This window comes from Herpailurus yagouaroundi, unplaced genomic scaffold (assembly GCF_014898765.1).
Source record: "Herpailurus yagouaroundi ecotype Mexico unplaced genomic scaffold, PumYag 180, whole genome shotgun sequence".
In the NCBI taxonomy this organism is placed as follows: domain Eukaryota; kingdom Metazoa; phylum Chordata; class Mammalia; order Carnivora; family Felidae; genus Herpailurus; species Herpailurus yagouaroundi.
In genome coordinates, this window is record NW_024412411.1 from 26,771,777 (window position 1) to 26,796,669 (window position 24,893).

Sequence of the window (24,893 nt, forward strand, 5' to 3'; positions counted from 1 at the left end):
AATGGAAAGTAGACATCTATAATAGCAAGTATATTAAAACTTAATGTACATCCTTACACTAAAGATATATTTAGGAAAAAAATGCACGTGTTTATCTAACAAGCTACTGAATACAATCAGTAAGTAAACCTTACCGTTAAATTAGTAAGATTTCAACTTTTACTCCTGTTTTGTAAAATCTTAGTTAAACTGACAGTGTCTTTTGTTCTTTCCTAAGTAAAAACATTTTTGTTAGACCAAGATGTCACAGGATGAGCTTAAGGGCCACTCAGAGGTCAGTAATGTCCATAGCTTCCATAAGCAAAAGTCGGCACTCTGAGCACCAAAATCGTCAAATTAGAGCTCCTCTCTCAGACCTCTTAATGCTTTTAGCTACGATGTTATCAAGACATCCACAAAGTGGGCTATGTTCTTTAGTGCTGGTTACCGGAACAGCTGTTAAATTAATTAAGTCAGTATATTTTCCAAGTCTGATTAAGATATGTTTATTTCTGCTTTCACAAAACAGCTGTGATGTAAGTACTAAAACTGATGTTCTAAAAACCCAAAATAAAATTAAAATCATCATATGTTGTCCAGTTCAAGTAAAAGTTTACTTTTGGATCTTCATGTTTTAGTTATATTTATAGGGAATACAGGTGTACATTGACAATACAAGGTTTTGATTAATTTCTCAGTATTTTCACATTCACTATTATTTTCAATATATAACATAGAAGATTAAAACATCAAAACAGAAAAATGCAAATGCTGAAAGTGGCTCCAATAAGCAAAGCAGGTGATTCAAGAAAGGATTATACCTGACTTGAATTGAGTATTGCCCTCTGTTTCCCTTCATGTTATGGCACAATTTGTTGACAAATAATGTAGCATTGGTCCTGTAACTAGAACCTAGAACCTTCTATGAGTCAGATGAAAGGAGAGGAAAGGAGGCTGTGATTTAAAGAAAAAAATCTGTAACACAAATAAGACAAAAGCTTAGAGGCAACTCAACTACTACAGATGTGCTACATCTGCTCACTTGCCCACTGGGGACTAGGAAATAAAGAGATTAAGACATTTACACAAAGATGGTTAGACAACAAGATCAGATAAGCAACACGACAGCTTGGTCAAGGTACTATAAGCATAGCATGGAGAAAATGACTCACTAAACCACTTAACCCACTTACAAACAATATTTTTAATTCATTTAATGTTCAAATGATATTTTATCAGGGTAGACAATGAGCTGGCTATTTTTAAAATGTCACTAACAGTCTGAAATAGAGAGAAACAAGCGATCTTTTTAATAATGACCTTTTTAAAGTAAATAGCATTGCGATTTTATAATGGGGCATGAATGCCTATGACTTTTAAAGATAATATAAGAGCAATATTTTAAATTCCCATCTTCACATAACAATAAAAGAAATGACTAGTTATGATGCATGTGAAAAGATTTGATGGGTGCTTGGAAAACATGAGTTAGCTTGTTTCTTCTTGGCAGACCTCCTGAAAGAAAATTTTTCCTGCTTCTTACCTTACACACTGCTGTTTTCCTAATTTCAAATGTTCACCTGCTTATACCTGAACCTTGTGGATGTAATAACAGAGGCACATGACCTATAGACCAATTTAAAAATATGCACTACAACAAAAATAGATTCCACAATAGCAAAATTCTAAATTTTTCAGAAAGATGTAGAAGTCAAGGCTTATTTTGCCTATAGTACATATATAGGTATTAATATGGAATATATAATACTAATATTGAATTTACAGTTGCATATTATATAATGAAATATTTTAAATTATAAAATAAATGAAAATATAGTCACTCATTCCGAGTCTTGCTGCAATATATCCATGTAACCTAGTCACTCCTACGTTATGACTTGATATGACTTGAAATTAACATTCTATATTTGAATTGACAAAAATAGATCTTACTATTCCTAATTAACCAGATTCAACATCTCTTTTCCCACCCTCTAAATGATCAGATAACCTCAAAAGGAAACGTGCTTTACATTATCAATATTTGTTACACAAATATCTTCATGCCTAATAATCTTTTTTGTAAAATGTCAAAACATCATAAGCCTTTGTATTATTTTATTTAAAATAATTAACACACCTATATCATTTGAAACATACATCTCCTTGTTCATGTTAACTGTGGAAGGGTACCACAAATCATGTGACCGATAGCATTTCCTTCTTTAAATTGGCTACTATCTTAATGGTAAACTTAAGGCCATTTTTAACAAAATATAAATGAGTTTTTCTGTCTAAACCTCATTCCTGGCTACATGTCTCTCCAACTATCTATCACGTTACCCTATGTCTTGATTTGACTGACCTACATTTTTGATTAATTTTAAAAAATTTAATAAGCCAACTTAATTTTTTTCTGAAATGAAAGTTGAAAGAAAATATATGAAATATATGAGGTGATGACACAAATGCCAAAATTATCAAATCAATTGCAATATAAAGGTGTTCAAGGAAGTAAAGAAAACTAAGCAAGCTTGTCTTTTCTATCTCCTATTAAGGCTGAATGTGCTCAATTATAACAAACATTTAAAGGGAAAAACCTCACTGCACAATAAAAAAAAATAATAATGTTTTAAGCTTTTAGACTTTGAATCTGTGTTGTGATATATTTAAAGAGGTTATAAAAGTCCGGGTGATTCTCTCTGTGAACCAAGAGCCTGACACTGGAGTGAAGCTAGTGAAGCAGAGAAAAAGCCGAGAGAAGTCAAATCTCGGCAACAATCCCTCAGTTAACACATAAAGAAAATAACCTAATTACTGGAAAGCAGGGAAAAAGAAAATAAAAAGTATGGAAGGGTAGAGAAGCATTAGATGTGAACACGCAAATTTGTCTTTGCTATGGAACAAGAAATCAGCCCAGATCCTGAGGGTGGCCATTAAAAGCAGAGGCTGTATGTTCTCACAACATGTGTGGATGAATGAGAAGAAGCCAAGAAACAGTAAAAAGACTAATTTTAATTACCAGAAAAGCTGTAAGAGAAACAACAGAGAGTTGGTGGTAGGAAGGCTTCCAGCTACAGGCTGCGTGGCACTGTACTCTCCTTACCAATTAGAGCCAGTCAGACCCCATTGAGGGATTAAGTGAGCAGAAGAATCAGCCCCAGTGCAGGGTCAGGCTGGACTCAAACACACATGCAAACCGGACACCAACCGACAGCGGGTGTAACCTGAGGCTCTCACACAGTCTCACAGAGATAGATGAACAGAAACAGAAAACAGTGCGTGGGATTTCTTTTCCATTAAACACAGGTGCTAATCGCTTTATCTATGGAAATACATTGCAAAGGACGTGCAATATAATTTCTGTAACAAACTCTTAGCATAAAAGGAATCAAGAGAATTCGAGAATGACTCTGAGATCGAGAGAGGAAAAGTAAAGGGGAGGGCTACCAGAACAATAGCACTAAAGCTGCCACACTGTGGATTTACTACCTGTGTTATTTTTCCAATTACATCCATTGTGATATAAAATTTCAGGAAAAAAAAAAAAAGGGGCGCTTTCTGAGTAAGACCCCACTATTTCCCCTGGACTACTCACGCCCGGCGGGGGGGGGGGGCCGCCCAACCAAGGAGAAATAAAAACAGTCAAAGAGCCTAACCGTCCTGAGATAAAACTCGTAAGTGTGCGAACAAAGAGAAGCGCTTCCCGGTCAGGACCTAGGGACATTCTCCAAAGTGCAAAGTCGGTGCCGCTGCAGTCTGGGGTAGGAGCGACCGAGTGGGAATCCGAAAGCAGACAGACAGCGGCCAGCGAGCAGAGGAGGGAATTCTCGTCTGAGATCTCCTGAGCAGTCACCAGCCAACACGTTCGCTCTGTAATCTATGAATGTTGAATTCGGAAAGGTTGCGGCGCAGAAAAGCAGGTTGGGGGGGAGGGGAAGCCCTCCGCACTTCGGCGCGAAGGGAAATAGCGGTTGACTAGTGAGACGAGTAGAGAAACATATAAAACCCTTTTGGAAGCAAACAGACCTTTCAGCCCGGGGACATGCTAAATGAACCTTCTCAGCGAGAGGCAGTGAGGCGCAGGGCGCGGGCGACAGCGACAGCGCGGGCGAGCGGGGAGGGGCGAGGGACCGCTCCGGGAAGGACACAGCCAGTCAGAGGCGCGGGGCGCGGGGCGCGCGGACGCATTGGAGGAAAACACGCGAGCCCCAAACGTACCAGCCTGAGGAGGCGCCGCACCTACTTCCCGATATAACCAACTCCGGAGTGGGGGCGCGGAACTGCGAGGAGGCGGCAGCCAAAGTGCCATTAAAGCTCGGGGCGGAAAGGATGAGTTACCTGGGTCCCCTCTTCAGGGAGAAGCAGGGCAAGCTGGAGGATTTCCTCTGAATGATTAAAAACTCCGCAATTGTCTCCTGCCACAGGCTGAGTGGACTCAAGGAACTGCTCTATCTGAACTGTGTTGACGGGCAGGAGGATGGCAGACAGGAATTGAGAATCACAGAGGAAGGACAGGGGAGTCTGGCATCTCATTGGTAAGTGGCAGGCATTCCTTTGCCAGGGACTGCTTTCTGTGATTATGCACTTCATCTCCCAGGCACTTAACGATTTTTGACACACTCCCTTCTGCAAAGCCATCTTTTCTTGCCATATTGCCAGAATTTAAAAACTGTAACGTAAAGAGTTGTGTTTTTTTTTTCCCCCAAACATGCTGTTTTTTTCTTTGCTGAGATTTTATGTCAGAAAAGTTGAAGCATTGAGTGAATATAACCTATTTGTGTATCTCATAATGCCATCCAAAATAAGAGTAAACAATTCCTGCAAGTAAACGGTAAGGTAATGAATGCCAGGTGAGGGGAAGAATTTTCTGCAAAAGAGGGTAAATGCTCAGAAAATAGGATGTGGTTCTCAGATACTGAATGTATGTCTCATGACTGAGCCCTGTATTTGTGGGAAGACAGCCCAATGACTGGGCACCTGGCAGTGCAATAACTTGTTAAAATTCAGGAGAGATGCTCTCTAAGTGGAGTTCTATAAAGTTAGAGGGACCAAGGAAAAACAGTGTCTTGAGTTATGCTGCGGTGTTTTCTAAATGTCATGTAGGGGAATGAGATAGATTTTTTTAAGAAAATAAAAATATGTTCAGACATCCTTATTAAGCTTTTTATTGACAAGTGGAAGAGAATAGTAATTTGCATAAATATGAACATGGTGTAGAATAGGCTGAGAATTACTCTGACAACCTCGAAAAATTTTAATTAACTAACTTTTTTTTTGGAAAAACAAGGATCCAATAAATATTTTAGAATTGTTTTATTTAAAAATTTTATTACCTCTTTAGCGTGAAAACTACAATACAGTCATGTAATTTAAATGCAGATTTGGAAGCAGAAAACTTTTAAACTGTCATATGTGAAATGTCTTACCTATATTCAATCCATCTGTATTTTTTTCTAATTGAAAAGATAAAATAATTTAGAGACACCATACCTCCACCTTGATTCTCAAATTTACCTGGGGAAATAAGGATGAAATAAATAGATATTCATTAGGATACTAGCATTAAAAAACACAGACAAATAAATAGTGGGTCGATTTGAAAAAAATTAGTGAAGGTATAATTGATTACTATTGAACTGTAACAGAGCTACAGAAATACTTAGGACTATCATAGCAAGCTAGAAAGAGTTCGTCATGATTGATACTGTGATCCTAAACATAAAAGAATTACTAATGATGAGGTCATTATTTTTTTCAAAGGGCCTGTAGTCAATTTTAAGCAACTCACAAATGTTTCTTTGTATATTTTCCTACTGCATACTCACATGAGTTGTATGTGGACCAGTATATTGAGTCTCAAACTTGATAGGTATATGTTTCCTCTGACGCAACTCTAAAGAAACTCCAAAACAATATGACTGTATAAGAATATGTGACATAAAGCAAATGCTTAAAAATTAAAGATATTACATACAAAGACCAAATAAGTTTAATGAGAGAAACAAAACACAAAATGCATAGTTACAAGTCAAAAAAAGGAAATGTGCCATAAATAATGAAATAGAATTTGAAAAATAACAAGTGGACTGTGGTGAGATGATATGAAAGCATATTTGAAAGAGAAAATCAGTGAATGTTTATTACAATATAAAGTGTCAAGGTTTTTGTGCAGGGGTTGGTGCACACTTTACATTTTTCTAAAGTTTAAAACTTCTGAAAACTAAGGAATGAGGAGAAAAACATTTTAATTTCTTCTTTGATTGCATACACAGTTGAATAGACAGAATTCTCAAAGTTAGAAAAAAGAATATTTACCCTGATAGATTAACTAAATGCCAGACTTTGTAAATTGTGAGGCAAATGTACACCACAGTATGTTTAGAAATAGATCTGGGAAAGTACAATTGTGGAATTTTTTAATGGACTGCTGAAATACCTTAAAGTTTCCCTATCAGAGCAACCCTTCAACTATTAAGTGGTAAATAAATCTTTAGTAGGTTAGGAAGATTAACTAAAATCAAACAGTAAACACACACATAGGCTATTAAAAATTAGTTGCTTGTGCACGTTTACTTCAACTGTATGGGTCCAACTGAGAAGAACTGTTTGTTAAAATGGAACAGGTTTGGCTAAAATATATTTCTATAAATGTATTTTTTATTTAACAGTTTAGAAGACCTTTAGCACCTTTAGATTAGAGATTAGAGTGTGGTTTAATCTCAAAACTGATTTGGTAATAAGGACCAGAGGGTGTCAGTAAAGGGTAGAGGGCTCTCCAGATGAAGAAAGGAAGGGGTTGCTATGCTGCCCAAGTTATTTTGGAGTTTGTCTTAACTCCTAGAGAAAACAAAAGGCATATTTTATGAAATTAAACAATTTGCCTAGATGGCTTTAATAGTGTAAAGATGATTTGACTACATTTAAGTTCCATTGACTAACACAAGTTTTATAGCAGCATTTAGTGATTCCCCATCCAGTTTAGGATTTTATGGGGCCAAGATGTTTAAAATGTCGTTTTTTGCTTAATCCATCCTATCATACATATTTTGCTTAGCTACATAGTCTTTGAACTGTCTGCTTTTAAAAATATATGTTTTCTTAAAATTTTGTTAAGAGATTGGAAATTTTATCTTAATTTGAATGTGTCCATATGTTTATATAATTTGGCAACTTAAAACTCTGACTTCAAGATCTCAGATTTATTTACTCCTTTTTTTATTGCTGAAGATACAAACATAAAATAAGAGGTGTGTATTTCTGACAAGATTTTTCTTAGATTGGTGTTATAAGGCTGTGCTAATATGTCACATGAACTTCTTAGCACTTTATAGCAGGAAAGAGGCTGGTCGGAAGCTCAAGGCAGTAGAATGTTTGCCGAGGTCTATTTTCTGAGCATTTGTGATCAATAATTCCACATTAGAGAATGGTGCATTTTAAAAAGTAATGAGTAATATAAAATTCCTTAATATAATATTTAGGAATAAAAACTATTTAAGAGCTATGTCCAATATCCCTACCTATGCCCAATTAATTTCTCCTTTTATGATTTTTTGATATCCAAATGTATAATGTTAGAAGATTTCTGATAAGCAGCATAGTATCAGTTAATATTTTTCTTAAACTCTTGGACATTCTTTTAGTTAATTATTTTCATTATTAATGAATAAAACAAATTTGGTAGTGTTTCATTGATACACTGAATATGAGAAGAATTTTTAAACTGCTTTATTGTATATATTTACCTTCTAGGAAGATAAGGTTTTGCAGTTAAATTATTCCATCAAAGTTATTTGTCAGTATTAAATTATACCCCATGAATTTGATATCAGACCATGTATTAACTTCATTCATGTTTTATCTATTATAAACATATGTATAATCCAAAGAGAGCATTTTTATCCACATCAACCCCTTAAATTAAAACACAAGTCTTTCACATCATATTCCAGAGGGTTAGATATTGTATTTTTGACTTTCTAGTCTTCTGAAACATCAGTTCATAAGACTTAAAGCCAGCCAAAGTATGGAAGCTCTTCTTCTCAGTTTTATAAGGAAATAGAACCATAAAGTAATCCTGGGAAGTAAATCAAAGTTCTGTCTTTTCATGGACATCAAAAAAATCAATAAATCCACCATTTCTTAATCTAATATAAAATAGTGTGAGAACTGTCATTCTCAAGAAACTTTAGAGAGCATGGGTGTTCATTTCCCATGTGTTCTTTAAGCTGGAATCCCTTGTGACCATTGTCATTTTTAAACAATTCCAAAAATGGATGCATTTGACAATACAGTTGTAAAATGGATTTTTTTTGTCTTCTCAGTGGTTCCCTAAAAATCCATAATGACCTAAATAACTTGCTTCCTTGTGGATACCACTTTTATGCATTTTTAGCAAGTGGATTTCACTTACATGATCCAGCAGGACTTGCCCATTTTCCTCATATCAGTCAAGATTCCAAGTATTCCCTATACTTATAAACGTGAAAAAAAAAATTGAGCTCTTGGTAGAAAATAAAGTATTAACATAGTTGTATGAGTCTTCCTGCAAACATTCCTTTATAGTTTGTGTCTTTATTCTAAAATATGTTCATGCTTAAGCGTTCAAGTAGCTAATGTGAACATTATCCAGAATTTAAGCAATTGTATATCCGGGCAAGGAGGAAAATCAATGTATTTTATTTATGAGTTATCAAAAATTCTTTTGCGACCATCAATAGGATAAGTGTAATTATATACATAAAGATTTTATCGTCCTGGGATAGGAATCTGCTCCTTATCATTCTATCTTATCATTATAGCTGTTAAATGCTCAAGAGGACTTCATCTTCCATTGTCATCCAGTAGTAACTGTAGCATATGGAGCTTAGGAAGGGAAATTTTGCTGGTCACTTAAGTGATGAAAGGTGAATTAAAATTCTCTTCCTATTGATAGACATAATATTGGAAGAAAAATATAACAGGATAATTATAGTTATAATGTGTCTGGATCCATAAACATATTTTTAAATATATTTTAAGGAAGATTTCGCTGGCTCCACAAGTTTATATTTATGAAAAAACTGGTAGAGAAATGGTATATTTATTGGGTGAAAAATTTACTTGTATGCATATAAATTTTCATCTTTATTTTCTCAAATATTTAATTTCTTATTTAAAAGTGTTAAAGAACTTTTCTGAAGCTAAACCAAACATTATATAAACCAAATGTAAATATTATTTTAATCCTCCTGGGTTCTCCCATTTCAATTTTATATAAGAATTCACTTTTCAATTATGTCATATTTGCTGAGATATTGTATTTTATAGTCTCAGAAATGACAGAATTAAATGAAATTCCTGGAATTAAGTTGAATAGTAACTGGAGGATACAGATGAGTGACAGTAGGAAGTTAAAAAAGACTTCTTGTTTTCTAGAAATAAATTTTTATTCAATTGGTATTTCATGATCATTAATGTGAAATTGTTTCCTGTGCTTCTAAACAAATTTAATTGCTCTCAAATATTTCTGAAATCATTAGAAAAGGTCTCATATTGAATCTTAGTTAGATTTTATGTTTTGCTTTATTGTGTTGGTTTGAAACTTTCCTCTTCATATTCTTCTCCAAAAGATACAGACTAATCTCATGTCTTGTATTCAAAATTTAATAAAACAATTTGCTAGTGATCATTAATTTTTCTAATTTTGGGTATATTTTATAATAGGAACTTCAGAAGTCATATCATTTGTAATAGAATTGAAACCTTAAACTTCGTAATTCAGTACTCTTCCTGTTTCAATGCCATTATTCTAATGACAATATATGAGCTAGTGAATGAGTTTCTAATGTTAAAATAACCATCTCATTAAAAATAACCACAGATATCATAGGTCACTAATGATAAATAGATTATCAGGACATTTAGGGAACAGTGACAAAATAATATCATTTAGTATTAGAAGGAGCCTTACAGAGTGCATACGTATTACCACAAAGAGTAACAAACAGATATAAACAGGTGAAGTGCTCTGTTCAACATTACATTTAATGGGAAAAATAGAATTAGAACCCTATTTTTTTTTATTTCTTGGTCAGAGCTTTTTATAGTTTATACTTTTTATTTTGCTATGAAAATATTAATTAGTTTTATATCTTTTAAGTCAAGATTACTACATAGTATACTTGTAAAACATTGCCTTTTAAAATTAGAAAATTTAAAATTGAAATATGTTAACTAAGAGGAAACAGCTATACCCACATTCTCTTAACCAAGAACTGAATGTCTAGCCAATGTAATTGCTGGATATAAAGTTTTTCAAATGAACTTAGTGTGTACTCAACAGTTAAATAGGAGGCTTTTGACAGTATCAATTAAGAAACCTGGAAATTCAAGTAAGAAAATAAACACAAGTGACTTTTTTCCACCATATATTTATAAAGGACTGTATATTTTTTTGGTTAAAACTTTTTTTTCCTGAATTGGCAGTTTTTTAGTTTTTTGTTTATTTGTTTGTGGTTCTTCTTTCAGTAATACGTGTTTAATGACACACTAAAATGAAATAGAAAGTCAACGAGAAATGTGGCTAAGAAAATGTTCCTGTGTATTGACAAGTTTGGATAAAATTTAAATCATGAGCTTCCATAGGATAGTAATGATTTTGGAGAATTTAATAAAATGCAAAGCAGAAAATGAGTCTCTAGAAATAGGTACCATTCCTCTGAGTTTTAGAATTAAAATATCAACTTGTATAAAAACTCTAGTTTTACTGCTGTAATACTAAAGGAAGTTAATACAGAACACATTTGAGTCTGTAATAGTATTAAGTTTATCACTGTGTCTGAACCAAATTTCATCTATGCTTAATTTTAATAATGTGATGTAATTATTTAAACACTTAAGCCTGGGAAGAAAATTAGTTTTCACTGCAATATGTATTGTAGGTTATAAGCTTCTAGTTATCTGTCTACCAAAATATTCTGTTTTTGCATGAGGCACAATGCTGCCCTAATTGTGGAAAGCAATATTGAGATGTATAGACCATGAGCTAAAAAATTCTATGGTAGAACTGAGGGTAAACTATAATATGAGCATAGTGCAACTCAAGTGATTATACATTGCTAGGTTTATGGTACAACATTGTCTCTCAAATCTTTCATTGTCACGTATGACAAGAGAATTTTTGTATGTCCATATGGGCTGACTTCATATTTTAAGACCCTCATTTACTTTAAATACTGAATATTTAAAGGTGACAAATATAGTAAAGATGAAGTGAAAGACAATGGCTAAAATAATATCTAATCTGAATTTTTTTACCCTATGCATATTGCCAGATTTTGCAAATAATTGGTAGAAAATATAAAATATATTCTCTAAGTCCAATGAATAAGTGGTCCTTAATATTCTTTGAATTTTTACTTTCTTTGGATATTTACTTACCTACAACTTATTTTGAATTCTTCAGTATTTTCCAAAAACAGTAACCTTAGTAAGAAAGAATGGATTAGATTTAAGTTAAATGATCCATAACTGATTTTATGAAAGTCTACCACATTAACTGTGTTTAAAAAGTTATGACTATATTTGTTTCTCATTTTTTAAGGTGGTCTTGTTAGTATATGCCTTAATGTGTAGCATTAATAAAGAGACAATTCTTTCAAGTTTAAAGCAATTTCTACATCGTTTCACTCACTCAAATGGTCTAGTGTGTGTAGTTGTAGTTAAGTAAGAATATAAAGGGGAATAAATAGTTTATGAGCTGGTGGAGGAAATAAGCACATAGGGTGAATGTGGTTCAATGTAAAATGTACAGTGATAGCACTATATACAGCTAAGATGCAAATATTCAAAATGTTCTCCTTTTGGAGACTACTGTTAGTTTTCTCCTACTGAGTCTTTCCAGCTTGGAGTATTTTATGCTAGCTCTCTAATTCCTGCATTTACTTCCTACTGCCTAAGTTATTTTGAAGTAACTTTGATTCCAAGACTCACCTAACCACTTTAAATGAATGCTGTGTTTTTCTACATCTCATTATAGTGCTAACTTTAGTATCTTAGAACCATCCAGGCTCTGATGATAGAATTGCATCTTAGGTAAAATGAATGTGGCATGCTTAGATGCTGTGAAAAGATACATTTCTTACATGTGATAATAAATAAGCTTTATTTCTTTCTATGATTAAGTATAGAATATTAATGGTGATGGTAAAGCATATTTTAAGGGGTTAGGTTAACTGCAAATCTAATACAGCTTTACTTACACAGTCCCTTCCAGATAGCAATACTAATAGTAATAGTGGTGTCAGAACAGTAGTAAACATTATTTTGATCATTATAATAATATATCTAACATAGGGAGGGCAGTATGGATTAAGGGACTTGGTGTTTGAATTTTAGAGTTCAGCCTTGGTTCCACAACTTGTTAGCTGTTTAATTTTAGAAGACTTACTTAACCTTTCTTTACATGCAAAATTAGGATAATAACTGTCATGCAGTTGTGATAATATTAATATAAAAATAAACAATCTACTTCTCAATAACAAAAACGACAGTGGTAGAAACATCAAAAAAGTCTGGGAAGAAAACTTGTTTTCACTCCAATATGTATTTATGTAAGATATAAGCTTTAAGTTGTCTGTCTATCCTAATTGTAGAAAACAATATTGAGATGTATGCACCATGGGTATTTAAAGATTATTCTATTATCTTCTCTTTTATTAAAGTAACTTATTTAGAAAGACATTTCTTATAAAATTAGTATACACAAAGCCACTTATTTTTGGCAATCCAAAGCAAGTGAGAGGTTTGATCTCAGCAAGTGAGAGGTGGAAAATTGTCAGTTCGGACACAACTTGATAAGAAACTTAAGAAAATGTACTAGTAAACATAATTGTTGAGATATTAGTCACACATTCTGAAGACATTGGAGGAACAGAAATAGTCATTGTGTGGATGGATTAAACTGAATTCCCAGACAAAATAAGATTTTGTACTAAGAAGTACTAAGATTTGGCGGAAATTTCAATTATGGATTGGTAAAGACTCTTTTCAGTTGGTGGAAAGACAGGCAGAAAGAAGATGAATATGTAAAAGGAAGTAGGAAAATTAATTAATGTAAAGAAAAAACTCTAATGCAAAGAGAGAAGTTAAAATACATCGAATGAGATGTGAAGGATTCTGAGAGACACGTAAAGTATTGGGATTTTATCAAAAACAAGAGGCTAGGGGCGCCTGGGTGGCGCAGTCGGTTAAGCGTCCGACTTCAGCCAGGTCACGATCTCGCGGTCCATGAGTTCGAGCCCCGCGTCGGGCTCTGGGCTGATGGCTCAGAGCCTGGAACCTGTTTCCGATTCTGTGTCTCCCTCTCTCTCTGCCCCTCCCCCGTTCATGCTCTGTCTCTCTCTGTCCCAAAAATAAATATAAACGTTGAAAAAAAAATTAAAAAAAAACAAAAACAAGAGGCTAATAGTTCATTTCAAGATTAGATGGCATTTAAGATGAGGGTCAGCCCCAGTTTTGCACGTAGCTGTGACTTGGGCAAATCACTTCCTTAGTTTATTATCCTCTTAAGAGAGTTAAAATCAATAAACCTAAAGGATATTTTGGGGGGTTTTGATACACTGTAATTTAATGGCCCCTATGTGAGTTATGAGATTTTGATATAGACAAAAGTTGAAAGAAACAAAACTGTTGGTGTTGACAGCTTAGTCTAGGATAGATGCCACCAAACAGATATAATGAGACAAGACATTGCATTCATAGAGTTGGGGAGGCCATGGAAAAAGCATGGACTTCCTACTACCCAGATTTCCTCCTGATCCAACAGCTTCCCTATGTGGTTCCCCAAGAAATACAGAAACTTTTCTAAGCTTCTGTTTCTTGTAAAACAAAGATATTAACTACTGTTTTACAGGTTTTTTGTTTGTTTGTTTTGTTTTTATAAGAAGGAAACAAGAATGGTTTCAGGAGTCAAGATTATTTCCTTCATATCTTTAGGTGCAATTGCTTACAAATATGTTTTTTTAACGCTTAGGTTCAAGAAATATTTGAAGACAGAAAAGTAATGTAAATTTTGTATAAATACACATCGGCACAATCGGTCCAGTTTTCCAAATATGAGGAAAATCACTTATTTTATTAATATTGAGATGTTTTATTTTCCTTTTATGGTCTTAATTTTACTTGCATGTATTGAAAGAGATTACTGGCTGGGGTCTTTTTATTATATTGTGTTTTTGCTTTGTCTGTTAAAGGAAGTATTTAATGTTCTTTTATAGAATTATTTAGAGCATTGATTCTATTTTGGAGATGGAGAGGAGATGTTCAGATATTGTCTTTGAATCCCATGTAATTGCAAAATGGTATAGGATATATTCATTTGCAAATACTGTGTTCCTCTGAGTATTTTCTTCTTTCAATTTTATTACATGTTTTGTTACTTAAAAAATAATTTTATGAAAGTAGCTCATGCTGCAAATATTATGTTTAAAACAAAAACAAATAGAAACTGAAATCTTTTAAATAGCAAATTGTCAATAGATTTTAGTGTAGACAAAATGATTTCATTTTAGTTTGCAAACATTTTACAGATTTTTTTCTACAAATGATATTTAGGTATATAATTAGATTCTGGCTTGGCTACTATAACAATAAAATTATTAAGTAAACACAGTTTGTGTTTAATATGGTGAATTATGTGCCTCTCTATGCTTTGTATTTGTACAGCCAATCAACATCTTCCTTAAATGTTTGCTGATTATTTTACTATTGCAGAAAATTCAATACAATGCAAAGATTGGAAGAATCAAATCTCACACACAAAAAAAGTCTCTTTCAAAAAAAGAATATTAAGACTATACTGCTTATTGAGGAAAAATAGGAAGGTGGAGAAAGCCACAAAGCAGACAGGAGAGGGAGCTGATAGAAAGGAATTTCACACCGTTTTATGAGGAAATGATTAAATAAGTATTCATATCATGAGATACTTTAAAAAAATGGCCTGAGGTGCTATTTCACCTGAAGCAAAGATGTCTTTTTATCTTTTCTGCGTGTGTTTGTTTTATAAGATAATAGGCTTTAGATATAAATGCGTGGTTGATTTTGTCAGATTGAATCTTGAAATGCCATTTATTCAAAAATATATAGTTGCCTTGATAAACATTAATTTAGAAGAAAGAAATGACTTTGTGTTCTCATTTTCATGCATATTACTTCTCTTTAGATATTCTGCATGATCAGATGTCTCCTATATAAGAGAACTTCAATACATGTTTAAAAGTTAAGACAACTATCTTGATCTAACTTCATATTAACTACCTTTCTAAAGGTAATCTCTGTTAGGTTAAGTGTTTGTCCTTAGTTAATGTTTGTGTAAATGGTCTCAGTTCAATTTCTTTTTTATATGAAGAAATTATTGTTAGTTTCTTGTAGCCTTATATTTCAAACACATTAGGGTAATTCAAGTTTTCTTGAATGAGCAAGAAGAAAACTCAAATGACAAATAAATATATCTTCTTACCTAGCTTTTTTCTCCTTGGTAAAAATAATACACTGTTTTAAGGATTAATTTAAAGAGGCATAGTTTTGTAGAGGAATTATTTTCCAATAACAAACGATAATTATAATTTTTTTCCAGCTCATCATTGATAAAACGTGGAATGCTAAGAATGACTTCAAATATAATCCTAACATACTTTTTGTGATGTTACAAATGATCTGTTCTGTTGGGGTATTGTCAGCCTGGTGACCATATGATAAACAGCTCTCACAAGTCAGAATCTTGATCAAGTGAATACTGTTGTCATCATCTGTTTTTTATCCTAACATTACTGAGTTGACAATGAGCGTTACAAAAAGAATATAATGAAAGCTGAATCTCTGCCCTAAAATTTCTTCTAGTTCTGTGCTTCAGGGGTAGAAATGCAGAACTAGAAGCCATCATCAACAGGCTTTTTTACATGCACCCTTCCAAAAAATGTTGTATCTTTTTTATTCATAAAATAATTTTGGGTGCCTACATAACAATTCAAAAGGTACATAATTTTTGAACACTGTAGACTATATCATGATAAAGATATAGTATAATTTATATACATAATCCTTCTCCTAAAATCATTTATCAATTTATTTTTATATGCAAAGACAAATGTGAAATAAAAATTCTTATATGCATTTTTACATAAGTGTAAGTAGATCTAGAAGCAAAATTCCCAGGTAATTGAGAATGTGCATTTAAAATTTTAGTTTTACTGCCAAATTAATCTCCACAGGGATGATTCCAGTTAGCACTTCCACCAACAGTGTTTTAGAATGTCTGTCTATCCATATTTTGAATATTTTCACATGTTTTTAAAATATTTCTTAGTCTTAACATTACTACCAATCCCCAGTTTAACTCTATTAAATTGATTTTTTTGTCTTATTTCCTTTACATACTAACTGAAACCAAGAAACAAATGGCAGCAGGAAGTCAATTGCAAATGTTTTGAGGAATTGCTCAATTTTCTAGGAAAGCACATTGTGAAAAGCATGAAATATTTGTATAAGTAACATCATTTTGTTTCCCCTCCAATGCAAAAGATCCAGTTGAGGTATGAAAAAGAGAAGACAGACAGTTCTACGTGGGTAGAGCAGAAAAGGCTTCAAGCAAAGAAAAGATTCTGGATAAATGAATCCTGTCACATTCAAACCAGCCTTCTAAATCTTACAACACTGGTTCAGGGCATCTTTCAGTAGAATAACATCTCCAGCTTTGTTTCTTTCCTTCTGTTCTCCAACATGTCAGCCATTATGATGGAATAATCTTTCAAAGATTCAGACCTGGTCATGCCATTTCTTTTATAAACTACTTTGCATAACATAAACAAGTAGATTTTTAAAAATGTTTATTTATTGGGGGAGTGAGAGGAGAGAGAGAAAGAGAGAGGGAGAGAAAACGAGCAGAGGAGGGGAAAAGAGAGGAAGGGAGGAGAAAGAACAAGCAGGCCCATAAACTGTGATATCTGGACTTGATCAAGAGCTGGATCCTCAATCGACTGAGCCACCCTGGTGGCCCAACATAAACAAGTGAAATTTTATTTAATTAAATTAGCCCTTTTTCCTAATGTATAATGCTCTAGATAAAATAATGCTTTAGAGATACCAGAATTGAGAAATACCACATAAGAAGTAGCTTTAGGATACATCATGACACAGAATGAGCTCTCAGCAAGTGTTTGGGTTTTTGGTTTTTGGTTTTTTTTAAATTTTATTTATTTATATTTGAGACAGAGAGTGAGCAAGCACAGGCAATAGAGGGGCAGAGAGAGAGAGGAGACACAGAATCTGAAGCAGGCTCCAGGCTCTGAGCTGTCAGCACAGAACTCAATGTGGGGCTCAAACTCACAAACCATGAGATCATAACCTGAGCTGAAGTCAGATGCTTAACCAACTGAGCCACCCAGGTCCTCTAGCAAGTGTTCTTACTATACTTCCACGTAAGTTTAAGTTTGGTCCCTGACCTAACAACATCAATAAAACTATTTGTTTAAGTTCTCTTTTCCTAATTGTGATGAAGAAACCAAACTTGTATGTGCTTGAAAAATTTGTGATGAAGGTTCTTAATTTGTTTTTTATTTTTATCTAAATTATCAATTGACTCACTGAATTTTGCTTGCTTACATTTGCCTTGCTCCTTTCAGAACATGTAACAATGCTTGAGATAAAGGCATGCACACAAAACCAATACTTACTTTAACACTTCTGAAACATGAGCAAATCTTTTTCATTTTATACATCATTTGTAATGTTCAGCTATTCCACAAAATGAAAACTGCTTAGCACAAAGAAATAAAAAAAGATACATATATTTTTTACAAGTCATTATAAGATGATATATAATGAAAAAGAACATTTTTTTTAATGGAAAATGATGTACCATACATTATGTTTGAATTTCACCATTGAATCAAATCACAAGTAACACTAAGTGAAATGTCCTATCTGTAACTAAAGTAAATTATAAACTTAATTATTAGTTCTAGCTATCATAAAATTTTATTTCAATTCAATAAATTAACAACTAGCTAAAATAATCAGATACCAAAGTTATTATAAGAATAAATAATTTAAAGCTGAAAAGACATTTCCTGTATCTTTTCAATATATTTAAAAGAATTTTTCTTAGATAACTCTTTTGGAATCTAGTTTAAAATAAAGCATAATGTGGAATTTAAGAAACAAAACAAATGAACAAAGGAGAAAAAAAGAGAAGGAGGCAAACCAAGAAACAGACTCAACTACAGAGAACAAACTGATGTTTACCGGAGGGGAGGTGGGTTGGAGGATGGGTAAAAAGGTGATGGAGATTAAGGAGTACACTTGTAGTGAAGACCATTGGTGGGTGTTGTATGGAAGTCTTGAATCACCATATTGTATAGTAATAACACTGTATATTAGCTAATTGGGATTTAAATAACTTCAAAATAATAAAGTATAATTATCATGCTGTTAAAAATAATAGTTAAAATATAATGTTTCTTCCCATTCTGGTATATATTTTGATAACTAGATTAAAAGTTGAGTTCATAAACTCAATACCATAAAGTCATTGAAACATTAGCAATAAAAAGAGTTGTAAATATGTTTTAGGGAAATGAAAGAAAAAGAAGGAAAATCCTGAAGAGCAGTTCAATACCAAAAAGCTTAAAGGCATTTACAAGCTTTTTCAAGTCATTTAGTACATTTAAGTCTGGAGGTATGCTATTATCTCCTTTATTCCTTGTGCTTATTTCTTCTTTACCTTAAGATACTATTCTTCTTCTAATCAAAAGGTCTCTGTCATTGACAGGAAATGTTATTGAACTGCCCTGAAAGATTCACATTCTTATTTTTTCCATCACTTGATAAACTCAGAAAAGCCATGCTGCTGTTCATCATATTGTTTCTGCCTCAATAGAAAACACTAAAAGTAAAAGCAAATGGAAGACCAAGAAGCCTTTTTGAAATTACGGAAAAACAGAATTTGCAGCTGTTAAACACACAAATACTAACTAGAATCACAAAAATTCCAGTGTGCACAATTAAAATTGTCTTCTCATCTCTGAGATTTTACAAAATAGTGGGCAGTTGCTTAATAAGAGAAATGATGGATTAATGTTCACACTAGCTGCTGAGCACTGAATCCAAAAACAGAAAAGAAACTGATTGTTAAATTCTCTTCTGTGGTCCTCCTGGTGACAAATACATGGCTTGCAGCAATCAGTGGTACTCTACAAAATATTTAAAAGGACTGCTTCTGGCATTCCTAAACTTCTATGAAAAGATTTCAGAGACTTTTATATTTTAAAAAATATGCAGTATCTCAGAGAATCAAGAAAAAAACTCAAGTAAATTTTATATACCACTTAAAATTTGTTCAGCAATTTGAGATAAAGCATTTTTTAGGGAGGCGATGCATTTTTTCAGGATGGCACTGGGATGGGGGGGATTTATCCTCAACTTTTCCACATTTTTAAAAACATAAAATCAATCTGCTAAGAACAGTTAGCAGTAGGTATTTGCTCAGTAGCAGAAGGATAGGAATTTAGAAGCTGGGCTACTAATACCAAGGTGCAAGCTAGGAAAAATTGCTAGAGAAAAAGACAAAAGATGATTCAGTATAATGCAAATATATGTACATTTTGAAAGAAAATAAGAAAAAATAATTTAATAACTAGAGCCAAAACTATATATTATGATTTTTTTGAATTCCAAGTACTATAAAAACTCAAAAACTAAAGGCATAACAAATTATTAGACTTGGAAAAAACTCCTGTAACAAAGGTTATCATGAAAATAATTATATACATCCAATTAGATATGAAATAAATAATATACTAGCCTGATTAATTAGCATAATCCTGATATTTGATAATATTTGGGATCATTATTTTAGGTCTTATGTTTACCAATTAACTATTTTTTTCTACATAGTTAAGGTTTTTAAAAACCAGAAGCTATAAAAATTCAAAGAAAAAACAAAGAATTTAAGAGATCATGTAAAAATAAAAGTTAAAAAATGAGGACGATTCTTCTAGGTTTATTTGGTGTGTACTATGTGCAAGGCAAGTTGACATTTATACGGAACACATTTTAATTATTAGCAGTATATCAAGTTTACTCTGAACATAGATCAAAGTCTCACAATATCCATTATTTAAATGGTTTTGCTGATCTGTGTATAGAGATACTGTGTGTGCATTCAACTCCCTTTTATGGTAAAAAAAGAAAGAGCTATCACAATCTGAAGTATTAACATTTCTTTAGTCACAATTTGAGAACTTATTGTAAATTAAAAAATGAAACTGCAAAATGTAACTAATGCACTTCCAGATAACATAATAATAATAATAATAATAATAATAATTAATAATAATAAGCAATTTAGTAGAAACTGTACTATATCAAAAAAGAGAAAGAACTGTAACTTTAACTTGAATTAGTCTTCTCAATTCTAAAACTCTCTTTGTAATTTCTCATTTATTCAGTGAGAGCACAAAACTGAATAAGACATGGGCCCTCCTTGGCCTTGAATTTTCAGAACAATACCTCATGTATTTCATGGAGTAGGTATTTCCCATCAAGGAACTTTTCCCATCTATGAACTTTTTTCTTATAATTTCAAAATTTACCTGCAAAAATTTACATCTTAAAACCTTTTGTTCCCACATCTGCTTTTCTTCAGCTATTTTTTTCTCTTCTTTAGGGACTCCATACTTCATATTTCTGCCATTTCTCTAGTATCTTCATTCTCTCCATTTCTATAGTCTTCTTTTGTCCTACAACAAATGCAGGCTGGCCCAGTCTTAAAAGTTAGCCTACTCATCATACTTTTGTTCAAGCTACTACCCTGTATATACTACTCTCATACTTTCCTCCTCCTTCTGATTCATTTGTTGGCATACCTTGCCTATCCTCTTCTGAATTCATTGAAGGTAATCTTACTCAAGTAGTTATTCTCGTCACCAAGCACATAAGACACTCACCAAATGCTTATTGAAGAATACATGAATCCTACCATGTTCTTTCATTATTATTTCAATATGATTTCAGTATGAATTTCAATATGATTATGCCCAGGAAATGTAGTGTTAGATATACATAAATGTTATATTATCTAAACTTTCATTAATAATAAATAACATAATAGCAGTAAATTGCATCCCTCAATCTTTATGTTTTTTTTTTAATTTTTTTTTCAACGTTTATTTATTTTTGGGACAGAGAGAGACAGCATGAACGGGTGAGGGGCAGAGAGAGAGGGAGACACAGAATCGGAAACAGGCTCCAGGCTCTGAGCCATCAGCCCAGAGCCCGACGCGGGGCTCGAACTCACGGACCGCGAGATCGTGACCTGGCTGAAGTCGGATGCCCAACCGACTGCGCCACCCAGGCGCCCCAATCTTTATGTTTTTAACACATACAGAAAGAATTCAGTGACAGTTATGGGCAATGTGCGCGGTGCTATTTTATGTATAAGATATCATAGTTTAATTTTGATGGCTCTGAATCAGTAATTATTTAAATATTTTTGTGGACTAAAATACCCTAATTTGACCATGACAAATTAAGCCTAATTTGATGAATGACAATTTTGGAGAAACAGTACAAATAGTCATTTGCATATGTATGTATGCACACAGAGCTCCCTGTCAAGGCATGAATTCCGTAGGTGCCCACTACTAGCTGAAGGCATTTTTGGTATAATAACTTGCCTGATAGCAGCATAGTTTATTATCACATCTTGCTTGAGACTCTACCTTAATTTCATCATTGTGTTTATTAGTGGGATCTGCTCACTAATGGCACTCATTTTATTTCCTTATAAATAAGGATTTCAGGGGATTATTTCCCCAACGTGTTTTCTCGAAGTTATATTAAATTCAGTGTCTGTTACTAAGGATCACTTCTTTGATATTAATCATACATAGTACTGAACACTTAGCAGATAGTCTTTCATTCATCTTTTAAAACTGGGAGCTATGATTATCCTAACAGTGTCTTTGGTATTGATACTTGTATCTAGCAATGATCCTGAGATGAGTGATAAAAATGTACTGCATACATTAAAAAAAAATGTCTGTAGTTCTGAAGATGGCTTCCAGAGCTGCTCATTTATAAGGATAAAGTGAAAACTTTTGCAATTTATTGCAATTCTCATTTCCCAAAGAAATTTGTATGTACAGATACAGCTATATTAATTTAATCAGGCAATATGGGGCACCTGGGAGGCTCAGTAGATTAAGCGTCCAACTCTTGATTTCAGCTCAGGTCATGGTCTCACAGTTTGTAAGCTGGAGTCCTGCATTGAGCTCTGTGTTATCAGATTTTCTCTCTTCCTGTCTTTCTGCCCCTGGCCCACTCGTGTGTTCCTTCCCTCCCTCCCTCTCTCTCTAAAAATAAGTAGATAAAAAAACTTAAGCCCCTCCCCTGTTCATGCTCTGTCTCTCTCTGTCCCAAAAATAAATAAACGTTGAAAAAAAAATTAAAAAAAAAAACTTAAAAAAAATTAATCAGGTAATAGATTTTATGAGACCAGATTAAGAACATGCTCCCAAATATGCTTATTTGCACTTAGATCGGAAAAGATTGTGCCATTTTAAGTTAGTTTTCAAAATTAAGTATAATGATGCCTAAAATGTTTTTAGATGGGGTTGGGCACATGTGAGTCAATAAGCATTAATTAGTTTTTAACTTTAAGCTAAAGTATTTGCAACTATGTAATATATAGGAAATATTACTCGGATTGAAATAAGGTTCATACCTTAAATGGTATGCATTCTGGATATATTGAGCATTGTTTAGAACTTCAAATTAATGATGGCTAATATTTATTTGGTGTTTGCTGTATGCTAGGTACTATTTTATGTGCTTTACATAGCACCTAATTTTCACAACAAACTTATGAGGTACTGTTACCATCTCATAGATGAAGAGTCTGAAGCACACAGATATTGAAAAAATTCACTTATGGACTATTAAGGGGCAAGGCTGTTTTTGCACCCAAGCAACTAATTTGTTCACTATGACTCTCCTTATTATAAGATTAGTAATAGATATTTTGAAATTTCCCCATTACAGTTTCATTACATTTTCATTATTATCATTCTATCTTGGGCCTAACCCTTTACAGGGAACCCTGCTTTACATTTTTTTCCAGCCAGGCACTATCCCCGAAGGAAAGGATTTTGATAACCATGGAGAATTATTTCTTCTGAGCTTATACCCACCATCCCTTGCTATAGGTCACACTAGAAAACTGAAACCTCAGAATTCTTTCATAAGGTGACATGAAGCCTATCCCCAGGTCCTGATAGGCCTCTTATCTGGATCCATCTCTTTGGGCAGACTGGTGTGGATATTGTAGATCTAAAGGGCAGCCAAGGGCGCCTGGGTGGCGCAGTCGGTTAAGCGTCCAACTTCAGCCAGGTCACGATCTCGCGGTCCCTGAGTTCGAGCCCCGCGTCAGGCTCTGGGCTGATGGCTCGGAGCCTGGAGCCTGTTTCCGATTCTGTGTCTCCCTCTCTCTCTCTGCCCCTCCCCTGTTCATGCTCTGTCTCTCTCTGTCCCAAAAATAAATAAAAACTTTGAAAAAAAAATTAAAAAAAAAAAAAGGGCAGCCAAGATTTAGGGGAGGTGAAGGCAGCTTAGAATCATGGTCTGGAACGCCCACCTTGTATACAAAGCCTCTTGTGGTACCTAGAGTAAATGGGCAGGCTGCTGAGTAGGGACCTTGAGTCAGGGTCCTCAAGGGTCCATGTTTTTGTACCAAACTCTAAGGAGTCTAAAAATTCCAAATTCACAACTGACTTTGCAGAACTTAAAAAGAAGTATGTGCAAAGTTGGAGAAAGAGGCACATTAGCTTGTTTTAAAACTTCTAATTATTTACGCTTCATATATGGGTCACTATAAATATTCTTGTCCCAGAGCTTCAAATATTAGAGCAGGTCCTGGCTTTCATGTTTGCAATTATATTTTATGCATATTATAGCATAAGGGATTTGATTGTTACTTTATATTTTTTACCTACTAAGTATGAGACTACATTTTCTCTATTGTGAATAATGACATAGCTAATGCTTTAAGAGAAAATATAGTACATAATAGAAACTAACTTCATGCTGCTTATTGGGTAACTGGTAGATTAATTTTTATTTTTTATTTTTTAATTTAGAAAATTTTTAAAAGTAATCTCTACACTCATGTGGCTCAAACTCACGACCCCAAGATCAAGAGTCTCATAATCCACTGGCACCCCTGGTAGACTATTGTTAGAGACCTTAACACAAGACTCTTACATTGTCCCATTTATCATCAATGCATCAAGAGAGCTCAGATAGTCATACTATGTATCTATATCTGTATATATATATATAGACATAGATATAAATATAGATATAGATGATGTAGATAGATATAGATATGGATATGGATATAGATATATATAGATATGATATCTATCTCTCCTTCTATATGAAGAGAGGGAGAGAGAGAGAACAGGCTACTATGGGTGGCATTTTGAATCAAACTTAGAAATTCAGATCTTTAGTTGTCTGAACCTAAATTCTAATATCTTCTCTTGTCTTTCAACTGATAATGTCTTCATTTTTTTATGGGTCAGAGGAGTGTAAGTAGAAAAACATGAATGTTAATAATACTTAATGTTAGGGAATTATTAGGATTCAATCAATGACCATAAAAAAACTAAGCTTTTTTTTTAAGTTCAAGGCATTAAGGAATTAAATACTAAGTATATTTTAGCTACTTTCTAAAATAGCAATCTCCCTGTAGTCTATTTTCATTTACATCAAATATCCATTCCTTAATACTTTTTACTGTTCTTTAGTGAAGTATACCACACCTGATCTTTAGATAGTACCATTTCTAAATATTTTAATATAATAAAATAATAAAA

At 33.3% G+C, this 24,893-nt stretch overlaps 1 protein-coding gene across 2 annotated transcripts in view; it reads left to right on the top strand.

Moving 5' to 3' along the window:
* The first annotated feature begins 4,089 nt into the window (after window positions 1–4,089).
* The window catches only part of CNTN5 (contactin 5), a 1,407,026-nt gene continuing 1,386,222 nt past the window's right edge, over window positions 4,090–24,893 (top strand). The window contains exon 1 of one of the 2 annotated variants that reach the window (XM_040489700.1): window positions 4,090–4,517. The gene's annotated coding sequence lies outside the window, so the exon portion shown is untranslated. The remainder of the gene's footprint in view (window positions 4,518–24,893) is intronic. The other variant, XM_040489698.1, reaches the window with a different exon arrangement.